The sequence below is a fragment of the Cervus elaphus genome, chromosome 31, assembly GCF_910594005.1.
Source record: "Cervus elaphus chromosome 31, mCerEla1.1, whole genome shotgun sequence".
Lineage (NCBI taxonomy): Eukaryota > Metazoa > Chordata > Mammalia > Artiodactyla > Cervidae > Cervus > Cervus elaphus.
The window spans coordinates 8,062,316-8,078,902 of record NC_057845.1 but is presented as its reverse complement, the minus strand read 5'-3'; the positions used below and the strand labels follow the sequence as shown (position 1 = coordinate 8,078,902).

General features: G+C 39.4%; 1 protein-coding gene across 8 annotated transcripts in view; it reads right to left on the bottom strand.

Moving 5' to 3' along the window:
* The window catches only part of GRIK1 (glutamate ionotropic receptor kainate type subunit 1), a 438,838-nt gene that overhangs the window by 377,106 nt on the left and 45,145 nt on the right, over positions 1 to 16,587 (bottom strand). The gene's annotated exons all lie outside the window — the stretch shown is intronic.

The following is a 16,587-nucleotide window of genomic DNA, read 5'->3' as shown; positions in this document are numbered from 1 at the left end:
TGGCTCAGCTGGTGAAGAATCTGACTGAAATGTGGGAGATCTGTATTCGATCCCTGGGTTGGGAAGATCCCCTGGAGAAGGGAACGGCTACCCACTCCAGTATTCTGGCTTGGAGAACTCCAAGGACTCTATAGCCCATGGGCTCGCAAAGAGACAGACATGACTGAGCGACTTTCATTTCACTTCACTTCTCTAGCTTTTAGTTTGGCCTGTGATTTGCTTTGATTGGTAGAATCTGGTGGATGACCCCATGGGACTTCTGAGGTTGGTCCATAGGGATCGACAGCTTCCTTTTTCATGAGCTGGTACAGTCCCTCTCAGACCCAACTCGTATTCTTTGAGGAGTCCAAGCCACACAGAGTGACCAGAGGGAGGAGGACTGAGGTGCTGTAGTTGACAGCCTCAGGTAAGCTCCCAGACAACAGCCAACACCAACCGCCAGCCATGTGACTACGGCGCCATCTTGGAGGTTCCAGCCCCTCTAAGCTGTCAGATGCCTGCAGTCCCAACAGTACTATAGGAAGCAAAAGCACCCAGATGAACTCATAAACACGTAGAGTCAGGGAGAGAATGAAGACTTTTGTTTGTTTGTTTGTTTAAGCTTGTTTGCTTGAGTACTGGGGTGGTTTTCTAAGCAGTGACAATTAAAACATGTAGTTAAGGAAGCATGTGTAAAAATCTTATAAAGGGAGAGAGCTTATCAGATTCACAGAACAAAAATGAGGCTCCTTGAGGACAGATAACTATCTTACATGCATATTCCCTGGAAAGTTATAGGTACTAGATCAACATGCAAGAGTAATTGAATGACTCAATGAATATGAGTTTGAGTAAACTCCAGGAGATGTTGAAGGTCAGGGAAACCTGGCATGCTGCAGTCCATGGATGGATTTGCAGAGAGTTGGACACAACTTAGCGAATGAACAACAACAACAATTGAATGAACCTGAAAAATTTCTTTCCATTTCTCTGCCAATAAAATTTGTATTTATTCTTTATAACTTAACTAAAAGTTGCCCTCTCCATGAAGTTATTTTCTATATAATACAATTTATACAGAGTTATTTCTTTTTCTTATCCATTTTTACACTGATAACCAATGACATAAGTTGCTATACTTTTTTGATGTCTATATATTTTGTGCGTGCTATTTTTTTCTATTCAACCGGCTCCCAAGGTCCTTCAAGGCAAAGATCTACTCTTATCCTCAGTCATTATGTTCTTTTGACTCAGACGTGGTGCTGGACTTATTAAATCACTACTGTCTACTGTTAGTAATTTAGGGCTTTGCTAGTGGCTCAGTGGTAGCGAATCTGCCAGCCAATGCAGGAGATGCAAGACACATGGGTTGGCTCCTTGGGCTAGGAAGATACCCTGGAGTAGGAGATGGCAACCCACTCCAGTATTCTTGCCTAGAAAATTCCATGGACAGGGGAAACTAGTGGGCTATAGCCCATGGGGTCACAAAGAGTTGGATATGACTGAGCTACTAAGTACACGAGGGACTCAGTTCAATACTAATTCAGAAACGTGATGCCCACACAGAAGCAATACTTAACATATATGAGAGGTAGCCTGATTCATTTAATGGTTTTCAAATATGGAGGAGGAAGAAAAAATATGTTTGTATATTCTGAATGTGGTTCTACTTATCTTTCAGCAACCTTTTAAATTCACCTCATATAACTCCCAAGGTTCCATGAAGCAGTCTAAACTTAATAAATGAAATAGAAGTCTAGTGAGTCAAGTCAAAATAATAGCTTCACATTCGACCTTTAGCAAGTAAAGAATTCTCAAGCAGATAAACTTGCAATGGTTTTACTTCATTAGGTTACTCAGCAACACATCGACAAATGGTTGTTTCAGGAAAGAAAGTCGTAACTAACAAAGCAGGGTCCTTAACACTAGCCTCCAAGGTCCCAGATTTACCACAAAGGCAAGCAGTGCACTTATTCTGCCAAGTGGAAAAAAGAAAAATAAAACATGAAAATGCTTTTGACTGTCCAAATCCTGATCTTGTTTAGATACTCCCAAGATACCCAGGAAGGTATTAGCTTAAGTAGGTTTAGCGTTATTAAGCAATCAGAGTGTAATCCTATGACATACCGAATGGAACTAGCAAGATTGCTTCACAATAATTTCAATATTTTTTAATATTTGTGTATTTCTTCCTAAAGCACAATTTTCCCCCTTCCTCATTACAAGTAGGTTGGTACAGACACATTTCAAAGTCTCTCAGCTTAGCCTAGCTATGTTCTGCAGTGAATGCTAAGGAAACCATGGAATAATTACAAAGGAGATATTTAAACCCAAATCAATCAGAACAACCCCTACAGGCTTTCACAGCTTCCTTCAGGCCTGACTCTTCCTAAAACAGGGAATGCATTATGAAATCTATTGATAAGAAATCAGATTCCTATTGACTCCCAGATGCTCCTCCATTTCAGACAGGGAAGCACATTGTCTACTATTAAAAAGGAATTTTTCTTTGCAATATGCTTCTATTATCTGTCCATATCACTGCTCTATAAGCTGCTATGAAGAAAACTCATTATTTATAATAAAAGTTGAACAGACAGATGGGATGCATTTTCAAAAACGTATGGTTTCAATCAAAGCCATATTCCAACTGTGATGTCATCTTCTAAACCGAAGAGTTTGTTCATTACAAGCCTGTTCGTTCCAGGACACCTTTTAAAACAAATCTTATGTTACTATCCTATTGTAAGATGCTTTTGGATCAAGAAATTTCTACTTAAACCATTTAGCATTTCTCTTAGTATGGTAGAGAGGCAGAATATACTGGGTATATTTTTTTTCCATCTTAGAGGCTAATTTTCATCACCCACCACCCTCCCCATCCCATCCTCTGCCCCAAATTCTTATTTTTGCAGTGAGAGAAGCAAAAGGGAAATTGATGGTAGTCAAAGAGGGAGTTACTTGGTGACTATTCTGATGATGAAATAATAGATGAGAAAATGTAAGAGCAGGGCTCATTTTTTTTTTTTTTAAATCTACCAAATAAACTTTGCAAACTCCTGAGCTGAAGCTGAAACTCCAATATTTTGGCCACCTGATGCAAACAGCCAACTCATTAGAAAAGACCCTGATGCTGGGAAAGAATGAAGGCAGGAGGAGACGCAGATGACAGAGGATGAGATGGTTTAATGGCATCGCCGACTTAACAGACACGGGTTTGAGCAAACTCCAGGAGATGGTGAAGGACAAGGAAGCCTGGCGTGCCACAGTCCATGGGGTCACAAAGAGTTACACATGACTGAGCGACTGAACTGAGCCAATCATTAGGGAGTTCTGAGCCACGTACATTAGTAAGAATGACTATGAACAGAGCATATTAAATGTTAGGTAGTACGCAAGTATGGGGCTTTCCTGATGGCTCAGCAGGTGAAGAATCTGCCTCCAATGCAGGAGACACAGGAAACATGGGTTCGATCCCTGGGTCAGGAATATCCCCTGGAGAAGGAAATAGCAACCTGCTCCAGTATTCTTGCCTGGTAAATCCCATGAAGAGAAGCCTGGTGGGCTCCAGTCCACGGGGTCACAAGAGTCAGACACAACTTAGCAATTAAACCACCATGTATGAAAGTTATGAGATGAAAGATAAAAAACCTAATTCAAAAATACATGTGTGTACCAAGTGCAGTTGTAGCTGGAGCAATTAGTTAAGGGAAAGAAAGTAATTATCCTCATCTTAAATATGAGACCACTGAGATTTAGAAATTAAGTAACTTGGTTGGTTAAGCCAGCACTTGCTTTTCACCATTAAACCACTTGCTTTTCACCATTACCCACTGCTACATCCATAAAGCTATGCTTACTGATTGCTGGAAGGGAAACTTTACTCAAAACCTAGGTCTCATCCACAGAGCTATCCAGAAAAAGCCTCTAATCACAGGAAGACCCTGGTTCACTTGGCATCGATATTCCTCAAACCTGTTCCATAAAAAAGAGTAATATCGACTGAATAGTTTCATTATCATTTCCATTCCTGGAAAAATCTCTCTCGTCCGGGTTTTGAGCATAGATTTACTTTCGGGGAACCCAACATCCATGCCAGAAATGCCTGTCAGGACAACGGGCCTTGTGTGGTTTAAACAGAGACTTCAGCTTTTTCTGAGCTTTTGCTACCTGGGTTCCAACGAAACACAGCCATATTACATGTGTTTTCCCTATGCCACAACACCAGTCAAGTTATAGTTACTCCAGGTGGAACTCTGATGGGGTTATATTTTTTTCTCTTACGTTAAAAAAAAATGCCTTTCTAGAGATCTGAAAAATCATGTGATACAGAATTGGAGTTTGGGGTGCAGAGGGATAGAATTTAGTAGTGGATGCGATGTAATACCTGTTTTTCCATTTAGAGTTTTACTGAATAAGTACTTTGTCTGATGAAACTGGCTTCAAAGGAGATGTTACTGAAAAGCTAGGGTGAAAGCCACATTTTCAACTTGACGTCATGGAATACATGAACATATGTACTGAGCTGGTCTGCTGTAAATGACCTCACATCAGTAACCTCTCTTTGACAGGGAGCACTACTGTGCTATCTCGTACTAAGCATTAAACTATAAGAAGTAAATGAATGGCCATAATCTATCAAGAGCATTCAAAGCCTTTGTCGTTTTGAATACCACCAATTGTCTAAATTTATAACTGATATAAACAGGAAAACCTGAATTAAACCTTTAAATTGCTACCTCTCCGTCATTGGGTCTTCTTTATCTTTCCCATTAGAACCATTGTTAGTCTAGCCGTCTTAACTAATTCAGAGGAAGCATCAGGAGAAGATCAATGTGTGAATTCCCCATGGCCTATTTGATGTTAAAATGTTCCTTTTATGAAACACTCTTCCTATAGACTTACAAAGTGTTATTGTCACATTTTCAGACTGACCTGCATAACACTCAGTAAACAATGCAGTTTTTTCCCTAATGAGAGGAGGCATATACATGACGGACACAATTTTTTTTTAATGCTAATTACAACATGAGATTAGCTGAACAAAACTTTAATTCAAATAGGAAATGCTTGCAAGTTCTAAGTGGTCATAATTAAATGTATTTTGCTTTTATCTAGAGATAAAAATAAAAGGTCCATTCTCTTTTTGCCTCACCCCCTTCACCTCTTTCTTGGGTTGATTTTGCTCTGTGTGTTTGCACATATTTGCCATGGAAACCAGTACTGGAACTTTGGGGGATATAGATTCAGCTGAATACTTCAGTGTATTCATTGCAGAGCTTGGCAGTGGGAGTCCAATAAGGAAGAGAAGCATTCCAATGTATTGTAAAGATGGAGGAGTTGGGCAGGCGAATTTCTTTCTATTGAATGCAAAACACCTTAGAGGCTACAACTTGGTCCTAAAAATACATCCTTTTTGTACACAACAAGTTCAAGGGGAAATTCAAATACCCAAAATGTCTCCTCTTTTTGCTTCCCTTTCCCATTTACAATGGGTCCTTTCTACCTTCTTTTCTGCCTTATCACATTCTCCCTTATCACCAGGTTAACAGACCTCTAAGCAAGGTTGACAGGAAATACAGAAGCGTATGCATAAACATAAATCTTTATATGTGCGTGTATACTCGGAGACAAAGAGAAAGAACTGCGAGTTATGAGATAAATGATCACAAAGCCTATTTCAAAGATTAGATTAGTGTGTGTATCTGAACATAGGTATAGCTGGAACAGTTAGTTAGGGGAAGGGAAACTTCAAATGAATGTTAAGGAGAAATACTTTATTACATTTATTTCAGGCTATGATTAAGGCAGAGTTCATTAAAATTCCTTGAGTATTTCTTCTCATTTACTGTTTTTCACCATAGGCATGTGAACTTATGCTAATTGTATAGTGGTTTTCCAGATACTGAGAAAGATTTTTCTGGCCAAATAGTCAAAAATACCTTGATTTTAAATCAGATAACTTGGAAGGTTACATTAACTCTTTCAAGACACTGAAAGAGTCAGAGAATTATGAGTTTGTAAATCACAGAGCCATCACTTTCACTACATAGTTACTGTTTCTTCCAGAAAATTTCAGGTATTTTTCAATTTATTTCCCAAGAAATGAATTTCACTAATTTACTTCTTGGGAAGATTCTGGGCATTTGGAAGTTCTAATTTGGTAATCTAAGTTGTTCACATATCTATGACTCCCATATTCCATTTATGTTTAGGTATCTAAAACAGGTATTTAACTTCCTGAAGGATCTCATTCAAGTCTTCACTTTCACTAAGTATTCACCCAGGGACTTGAGATATTGATAAGTCAATATGTTAAATAATCAAATAGGCATAGCTCTTTCGACCGAGCCCAGAGGGGTCATTTAGGGCTGTGCTGTTGCTGGGCTTAGTCGTCTGGTCACGTCTGACTCTTCACGACCCCATGGACTGTAGCCCACCAGGCTCCTCTGTCCATGGGGATTCTCCAGGCAAGAATACTGGAGTGGGTTGCCATGCCTTCCTCCAGGGTTGCTAGGCTATCAATAACAAAATACATAACCAACTGTGGTTTAAAAACTAATTGAGGGTAACTTTTTTCATATAACAAGGAAATTAGAGGTAAAGGGTTGCTTGCATGACCTCAGCTGCTCACTAATGCCAACCTGGGACCACGTTCTTACTATCATCCCCTCTTTGTTCCTCAACACGTTCACATTTTCTCTCATACTCCAGATATCACATTCATGTTTGTCGCAGGAATGGCAGGGGGGTGGAGGGTGGTGGAAGAAATTCCCAGAGAATATTTGCTTTCGCCTCATTGTCCATAATTATACAATATGCAAGACTGGGGACATGACTATCTCTCTAAGGCTAGGTACAGGGCTTTCCTGGACAAAATCAGGCTTCTGTCTGCAGAAGAGGAGAACAGGGCTGGGGTGGAACCTAGGGCTGTCGGGTCAACTATGGTGAAAACCACCCCTTCAAGTGCTGGAAGTGAGGTGCCTCAAAGAACAGGGGTATATGGATAAGGAACCTTCTCTCTTTGTCTTCATTTACTACCCCTTCCCTTTTTACAGTTGTATTATAGACTAGTCCTTCATTTCTGGGCAAGTGTGGCCCAGCAGCTGAGAAATACCAGAAGTATTCTTAAATCCACTAACAGGCCTGACAGCTGATGTGTGGCGCTGAGGAGCCTGGAGTCCTTTTTATGCACACTTGCATAAAGGTCTCAGGCTCGAGATGTGTACTCACCAAAGACAACTACCATCTGCTCACCACGGTGGTGCTGTTTTAGGTGAAAAGAGCATCTTTTCCAACATCCTTTGAAGAACAGGTGGTTATCTCATCTTCCATCATAGAGGCTTCCCTTTTTACACACGGTGACTTAAATGAACCCATCATAATTTTTGTAACTCTATCCTGAGGTCTCACAAGTGTCCAAAATCAGCTAAAGTTTCTGCTTCTCAAAATAGCTCTGAGCAAATTGACTTCTCAAGGACAAAAATCTGTGCATGGATCTCTTAGCATGTGGTAACTTGACTTCTAAAATCTTACTTGAATCAAAAGTAGACTGACTCTTTAAAAATATATTAGAACTTTTGGACCACACAACACAAAATAAACTTTAGATAATGGCTAAACTGAATAAATATGCATGGATAAGATCATAAAAAGTGGAAATGTTATGATACAAGGAGAGTGATTTTTTTCTTTGAAATGTTTTAAGTCACTTCTATTTGTTCTTTGATGAGACAAGCTAATTTAAATTGCGGAAAAGGTAACAGCACAAGCCATGGAAAATTAGAGAAGGCGCCTAAAATAGGGTATGATTCCTATTAGTAATAACTAGTAATTTAGTAATAACCTAGGTTATGTATGTTACATAATTTTGTTGAATGAATACAAGATTTATAGAGCATAATGTCATCTGATAGCCTGCTGGAAATGATCTGTTATATAGCTTATATGCATTTTCAACTTAAAAAGGGTAGAAGAGATAGTTACACTTAATCTCTTAAATTGTAGAGAGAATCTTAATATCTAAATTAAGTGTGAGTGTTTAGTTCTACTCTGAATTGGGATAAATACAAAATCATAAGCAAAATCTTCCTTCTTCCATAGAAATGTCCTGATTTCTGAAACTTTCGCTTTTCCTTTTTTTCTTGTTTCCCCTTCTCCTCCTCCTCTGTTTCCTTTTCCCCTAGTCCAGCAAGTGCCCTGCTATATAATAGATATTTCCCAGTGGGCTATCAGATGACATTATGCTCTATATACCTTGTATTCAATCAACAAAATTATGTAACATGCATGATCTAAATTATTACTAAATAAGAAGAATCATACCTGATTTTACAGGTCTTCTCTAATTTTCCATGGCTTGTGCTGTTACCGTTTCCCCAATTTAAATTAGTTTTTTTCATCAAAAACAAATAGAGGTGACTTAAAGACTAATTTATATTTTGAGGACCTGGTTTAAGCAATTTCTCAATGCACTTACACACAATTATCACCAAATAAAGGGAAAAAAAAGAGATCAATGTTAAGTACATAATACATGTAAGTCATAGCTATAGAAAATAACACTATGTATTTTAAATAACTATGTCCTTTTTAGAGTTTTTTTTTTTCTTTAACAACACCACAAGTCCTATTTTACCTGGACCTCTTGGGCCAGAGTAATTCTGTCCTTGTTTAAATTCAATATTTTCCTTTTGATAATTAGTCATATTATACCTCTTGTCTAAATTATATTTTAATTTCTAATATCACACGTATTTTAATGTATTCCTTATCTCTCTGATTAGACTGAAGAAATCACAAAATATTTTGGTTTTCCTCAGTGTCCTATGGGTAGTATGCTCTCTATTGATTATAAATTAGTTTCCCCAAATTAGAAAGTAGACTTCTTCTATAAAAATGATAACCTTCTTAGTGCATTTGGAAACTACCTAATACAGGAAATCAACATGTAAAGTAAATCATTCTTTGACTCACTTCCTAAAGGATTTTTCTCATAAACCTCCTTTAAAACTTTTGAGTTTTACTTTCTGCTGAGATTTCAAGTCTTGGGGTTTTCTGCCTAGAGCTTATTGCGCATTCTCTTCATCAGTGCTCAGTCTGAAGGAATCAAAGCCCCGGCCAATAATTACTGCCCCAACCAGTGGAAACCAGGCCCACACATCCTGATGTCTGTGTGAGAACAGCTGTAGATCTGCATTTCATCCGAAAATATAATAATACGTATTGTGTGATACCAGTATATTTGAAGTACAAAGTGAGATGTTTCTGAAATGCTTCAGAATTAAGATATTAGTATCCTAGCAGAAAGTAACCTTAGTTTTTCCAAACTGGTTTTAGTTGTCAGGTTCTCTAGCAATCTGCAACCAAGATTCTAAGTGGCAGGCACACAATATAAAGGTCACACTGCCCCCCGCCGCCCCCCCCCCCACATTCATACACATAAAACACTCATAATTACTTATAAACACATAAAACTATAAGATGCCTTTGCCATATAAACTGTCATGAAAACGTTGGAGATAAAGACAGCACATTTATATAATCAAGGCTCAGAAAAAATAATACAAATGAAACTAGTTGGTCTACTATTTTCTCCCAAGCTATAGCTCACACACCACCATCATCTGTAACATGCATTATCTGTATTGAGAAGCTATTCATTAGTATCTGGTGACCTGAATATCTTAAACTTCTCCACACAAATTTCTGATATATCATTTCATTTGACATTTAATTCTAAAATTAACTAAAAGTTCATGCCTCACTGGACTGTGTAATAATTAATAAGTTCTGTCAGGATGAAACTAATCATTTTAGATCATTTTGATAAAAATGATACTTCCATCATTCTCTTCTATCATCACGTTTGTGAAGAAAAAGCAAATGCCAAGCACTTAAATCACTCATAAAAATGGAATGTCTCTAGTATGAATCTAATCATTCAGTATCATTAAGAGTCTTATACAAATGTATGTAAAATAATTTCAATTTGTGAGTCAAACATGGAAAAGGGAATGGGTCTACACTCTGTGTAGGAAGCCAGCCAAGCACTTTATCAATATCCTTTAAAATTTTGATTTCATTCTATTGTAATCATGGTGATAGCCTGTGTGATCTTCACAATGCCTTCTACATCTAGAGAATGGTTATGCTTAAAAATTCCACCCTCTCTCCTTTCTGGGATAAAGATTTGCTTTCAACATTATCAATAGCTGAAGCGATGCTCATCTGTGACCATCTGTTCTTATTATAAAACTGTAGATTTTGGCATAATTTTCAAGCATTGAGCTTGTCCAAACACTGGAACACCTGTTTGATCTTCACGCTTCAGATGGGTGAGTGTGTGTGGGAGGTTAGACATCGGGAAAGAAACGTTTCACAATTTCTTTTGAAATGGAAAATAAATAAATGAATTATTTTTTTATTTGATGATCATTCATCTACTGTTAGAAAAAGTTATTGAACTAAGTGTTGAAAACTGGGATTAATATTGAGACATCTATAGTTAAATGTAGAAATGGGGAAAATACACAAATATATGTATGATTCTGTAGTGATAAAGAATCTGCCTGCAAATGCAGGAGATGCAAGAGATGTGGGTTCTACACCTGGGTCAGGAAGACCCTCTGAAATAGGAATTTCCCAGTATTCTTGTCTGGAAAATGCCATGAACAGAGGAGCCTGGCTGACTGTACTCTACAGGGTCGCAAAGAGTGGCATAAAACTGAGGGAGTGAGCGCGCGCACACACAGAAGGAGACTGCATCATCAATTCCCGAATAAATACCTTATTACCAGAGTAGTGTCAGCATGTGGAGGTTCTCACTATGCATGCATGCATGCCAAGTCCTACAGTCATGTCCCACTCTGCGACCCGATGGACTGTAGCCTGCCAGGCTCTTCTGTCCATCGGATTCTCGAGGCTAGAATACTGGGATGGGCTGCCATACCCTCCTTCAGGGGATCTTCCCAACCCAGGGATCAAACCCTGTTCTCCTGTGGCTACTGAACTGCACGCAGATATTTTTTACTACTGAACCACCAGGGAAGGCCAGGGACTCACTATACACATGCTTAATAAATAAAAGAGAATGTACTGCTCATAGCAAACACTCTCTTCCAACAACACAAGAGACAACTCTACACATGGATATCATAAGATGGTCAATACCAAAATCAGATTGATTGCATTCTTTGCAGCTGAAGATGGAGAATCTCTATACAGTCAACAAAAACAAGACTGGGAGCTGACTGTGGCTCAAATCATGAACTCCTTATTGCCAAATTCAGACTTAAATTGAAGAATGTAGGGAAAACCAGTAGGAAATTCAGGTATGACCTAAATCAAATCCCTTACAATTATACAGTGGAAGTCACAAATAGATTTAAGAGTGCCTGAAGAACTCTGGATGGAGGTTTGTAACATTGTACAAGAGGAAGTGGTCAAAACCATCCCCAAGAAAAAGAAATGCAAAAAGGCAAAATGGTTGCCTGAGGAGGCTTTACAAATAGCTGAGAAAAGAAGAGAAGCAAAAGGCAAAGGAGAAAAGGAAAGATATACCCATCTGAGGGTAGAGTTTCAAAGAATAGCAAGAGAGATAAGAAAGCCTTCCTAAGTGAACAATGCAAAGAAATAGATAAAAATAATATAATGGGAAAGACAAGAGATCTCCTCAAGGAAATTAGAGATACCAAGGGAACATTTCATGCAAAGATGGGCAAAATAAAGGAAAGAAATGGCTGGACCTAGCAGAAGCAGAAAATATTAGAAGAGGTGGCAAGAATACACAGAATTATACAAAAAAGATCTTAATGACCCAGATAAGTACAATGGTGTGATCATTCACCTAACAATCATATTATTAAGAATACACAAAAGAACTATAGAAATAAGATCTTCATGACCACACTGGTGTGATCACTCACGTAGAGCCAGATCCCCTGGAATGGAAAGTCAAGTGGACCTTAGGAAGTATCACAATGAACAAAGCTAGTGGGAGTGATGGAATTCCACCTGAGCTATTTCAAATCCTAAAGATGATGCTGTTAAAGTGCTGCACTCAATATGCCAGCAGATTTGGAAAATTCAGCAGTGGCCACAGGACTGGAAAAGGTCAGTTTTCATTCCAGTTCCAAAGAAAGGCAATGCCAAAGAAAGACAATGCCAAAGAATGTTCAAACTACCACACCACTGCGATCATTTCACATGCTAGTAAGTGTATGCTCAAAATTCTCCAAGTAAGGCTTCAACAATATCTGAACCAAGAACTTCCAGATGTTCAAGCTGGATTTAGAAAAGGTAGAGGAGCCAGAGATCAAATTGCCAACATCCATTGGATCACAGAAAAAGCAAGAAAATTCCAGAAAAAAACATCCACTTCTGCTTCATTGATTACACCAAAGCCTTTGACTGTATGGATCACAACAAACTGTTGAAAATTCTTAAAGAGATGAGAATATCTGATCATGTTACCTACCTCCTGAGAAACCTGTATGTAGGTCAAGAAGCAACAGTTAAAACTGGAATGGAACAACAGACTGGTTTTGGGAAAGGAGTATGTCAAGGCTGTATACTGTCACCCTGCTTATTTAACTTATATGCAGAGTACATCATGAGAACTGCTGAGCTGGAAGAAGCACAAGCTGGAATCAAGATTGCCAGGAGAAATAGCAATAACCTCAGATATGCAGATGATACCACACTTATGACAGAAAGTGAGGAAGAACTAAAGAGCTTCTTGACAAGAGTCAAAGAGGAGAGTGAAAAAGTTGGTTTAAAGCTCAACATTCAGAAAACTAAGATCATGGCATCTGTTCCCATCACTTCATGGGAAATAGATGGGGAAACAGTGGAAATAATGACAGACTTTATTTTTCTGGGCTTCAAAATCACTGCAGATGGTGACTGCAGCCATGAAATTAAAAGATGATTGCTCCTTGGAGGAAAAGTTACGACCAACCTAGATAGCACATTAAAAAGCAGAGACATTACTTTGCCAACAAAGGTCTGTCTAGTTAAAACTATGGCTTTTCCAGTAGTCATGCATTGATGTGAGAGTCGGACTATAAAGAAAGCTGAGTGCCAAAGAACTGATGCTTTTGAACTGTGGTGTTGGAGAAGACTCTTGAGAGTCCCTTGGACTGCAAGGAGATCCAGCCAGTCCATCCTGAAGGAGATCAGTCCTGGGTGTTCATTGGAAGGACTGATGCTGAAGCTGAAACTCCAGTACTTTGGCCACCTGATGCGAAGAGTTGACTCATTAGAAAAGACCCTGATGCTGGGAGGGATTGGGGGGCAGGAGAAGTAGGGGATGACAGAGGATGAAATGGTTGGATGGCATCATTGACTCAACGGACATGAGTCTGAGTAAAGTCTGGGAGTTGGTGATGGACAGGGAGGCTATGTCGTGCTGCAGTCCATGGGGTCACCAAGAGTCAGACAGGACTGAGTGACTGAACTACAATAGCAACAATAATAAATAAAATTTGTTCAAATCGCATAAAGGAGTGGCACTTTTATTAACATTTCCCTTTTATAGATGAGTAAGACTGAAGCTAAAGTATAATAATAGGTAGAGTTGAGACTCAGAGGGATTCCCTCAGACTCCTATTTACATAGTTTCCATTAGACAGTGTGAGAAACTGTTTCAGATGTATTCCCTCTATTAGTAACATCTCAACAGATACTAGAAAGGCCTGAAATACCAAAGTCAGAGGGTATCAGTTTGGAAAAGCTAGCCAGAGGAAGTGACTTTTAATGAAGTGACTTTTTTGAAAGCAGAAGCAAGAATTTGGAGAAACCAGGAGGTAAGGAAAGGAGGGAACATACATTCTTGGAACAGGTATGTTTACAATGGCAGTGTCACAAGCAGGCAGGGGAAGGGATGTTTCTATTTATATGGAGGGAAGAATAATTGGTAGAGAGATTTGAAACCTACAATTAGGAGCTTGGAGCTGGTACAAAGCAGAATTGGGAGAGTGACTGATGTGCTTAAAACGACAGTGGTGGGTGAGTACTGCTGCGGGGTGAAGAATGGATTGGCAAGCCTGGGAGGTCTGGCTGCCTGGAAGGCTGGCACAGTAGGACCCTGTCTGGATCAGTTGCTGATGGCACTCGATTGAGCCAAGACAGAGATGCTATCGAGACAGAATCCATGTGTTTCAGCTATGTCTCCAGGCTCCTCTACACCCTTCAAAAAGCTCTTATGAGTGATGAAGCACCTCATTTTGTCTTTTCCCTTAAAACATAGTGTTTTTAGTGTTCTCTTAGAATATCAAATTTGCACACGAGCTGAAACAAAATATTTTGTGTTGTCACTGAAGTACCTCCAAATCAAACAAAAAAGAGTCCGGGGTGATTTGAAAACTAAAGCTAAAACAATATGTTTGTTAGCTGTGTATGGAAATGGGAAGCTTATCTTGTCTGACTGTTCTTTTTTTATTTCAAAAAAGGGAAATTGAGACTTGGAGAGATGAAGTGATTTTATTTGTTTATTCATTTAGCACAAGCTCTAGAGTCAAATTCATCTTAGATTTGAGCTTTCCATTTATTTTCTGAGTCACTTTGGAAAAGTCATTTGACTTTCTCTGTTCCTTTGTCTATAAGATAAAGATAAATATAGTGCAATGATCATTATAATCAGTATAAAACATTACTTTTCAAGGAACTATAGAGTGATGGTTGATGGCACATGCTCTGGAACTAGACTCCTTGGATTTAACCCTCAGCTTAACCACTCACACACAGTGAGAACTCAGATCAGCCACCTAGTCTCCCCAGGTCCGTCCTCTGTTAAACGGAATATGCCTATCAATATTTGTGTGCACTTGCACAGTCAGAGCTGACTTTGCAGCCGCATGGACTGTGTCCCATGAGGCTCCTCTGTCCATGGGATTCTCCAGGCAAGAATACCAGAGTGGGTTGCCATGCCCTCCTCCAGGGGATCTTCCCAACCGAGGGATCGAACCTAGGTCTCGTGCATTGCAGGCAGATTCTTTACTGTCTGAGCCACCAGGGAAGCCTGCTATTTTATTCAATATTAAATGAGAAAAGATGGGCTTCCCAGGTGACACCAGTGGTAAAGAATGTACTTGTCAATGCAGGAGACATAAGAGACACAGGTTCGATCCCCGGGTTGGGAAGATCCCCTGGAGGAGGGTATGGCAACCCACTGCAGTATTCTTGCCTGGAGAATCCCATGGACAGAAGAGCCTGGTGGTCTATAGTCTATAGGGTTGCAGAGAGTAGGACACAACTGAAGCAATGGAGCACACACACAGATGAGAAAAGATGTATGTGTGTATATGTATAGATGTATATAAAAGATAAATAAATATATATTTATTGTACACACAAACCTGTAAATCTTAAAGGCAATCAACCCTGAATATTCATTGGAAGGAATGATGCCTAGCCTTAAACAAGGCTAAGCTCTAACTAATTGATGTTTTCAAACTGTGGTGCTGGAGAAGACTCTTGAAAGTCACTTGAACAGCAAAGAGATCAAACCAGTCAATCCTAAAAGAAATCAACCCTCAATATTCCTTGGGAGGACTTATGCTGAAACTGAAGCTCCAACACTTTGGCCACCTTATGTGAAGGGCTGAATCAGTGGAAAAGACTTTGATGCTGGGAAAGATTGAAGGCAGGAGTAGAAGGGGATGGCAGAGGATGTGATGGTTGGCTGGCATCACCGACTCAATGGACATGAATTTGAACAAACTCCAGGAGATAGTTAAGAGAAGCCTGGCATGCTGGAGTCCATGGGGTTGCAAACAGTCAGACATGACTTGAGACTGAACAACAACTGTATACACACACACACACACACACACACACACATTACCAGACTTCACCTCCAGCCAATAACACTGGATACATGTCAGCTATAGCTACGATTGTTATTGTCCTCATTCTCATCGTCTTTGGCTAATACCCACGGTGTTTGGGGCAGTGCATCTGATGAAGCATAGAGGGGAATGACTGACCCAGTTTCTTCTGTCTAGGAGCTCTAGAGGCTAGGGAGGTGACATAAAGTAACTACAACAATAAGCCAGTGTGAAAAGCGCCACCAAGGAGGACTTTCTTTCTTAGAGCTCAGGAGCAAGTGGCTGCAGGTGAGTCATCTGAATTGAAACTGAACAGATAACAGATAGTTCTCAGTAGATCTTGGAGTGGCAGGAAGGAAGAGTTTGTATGTATTGAGCGCCTTGGGAGCAGAGAGAGGGTCAGCTAGGTAGAAAGCATGTGCTTAAGCTTAGAGAAAATCCAAGTGGTAGTTTTGTATGGTTGGTGGTAGATTGAATATGAGGAATAGGGGGAGGTGAGGCTAAAATGTTACACAATAGCTTGATGAAAAAAGGCCTTGTTAAGAGCACTAAATTGTGTGCACTTTTTCTTGAAGGCATTGAAGTACAATGAGATGATTTTAAGCAAAAAAGTTCTTCTTGTCAAATATTACTGGATGCCCTCTGGTCCCACTTCTAACTATATGGATACTGCAGTACCATTACCTGTTGACTTGACTGCTTTCATTTCTCCTACCAGGTGGTAACTTCCTTGAGGGCAGTCACCTGTCTTTAAATTCCCAGTATCTCTCACAATGCC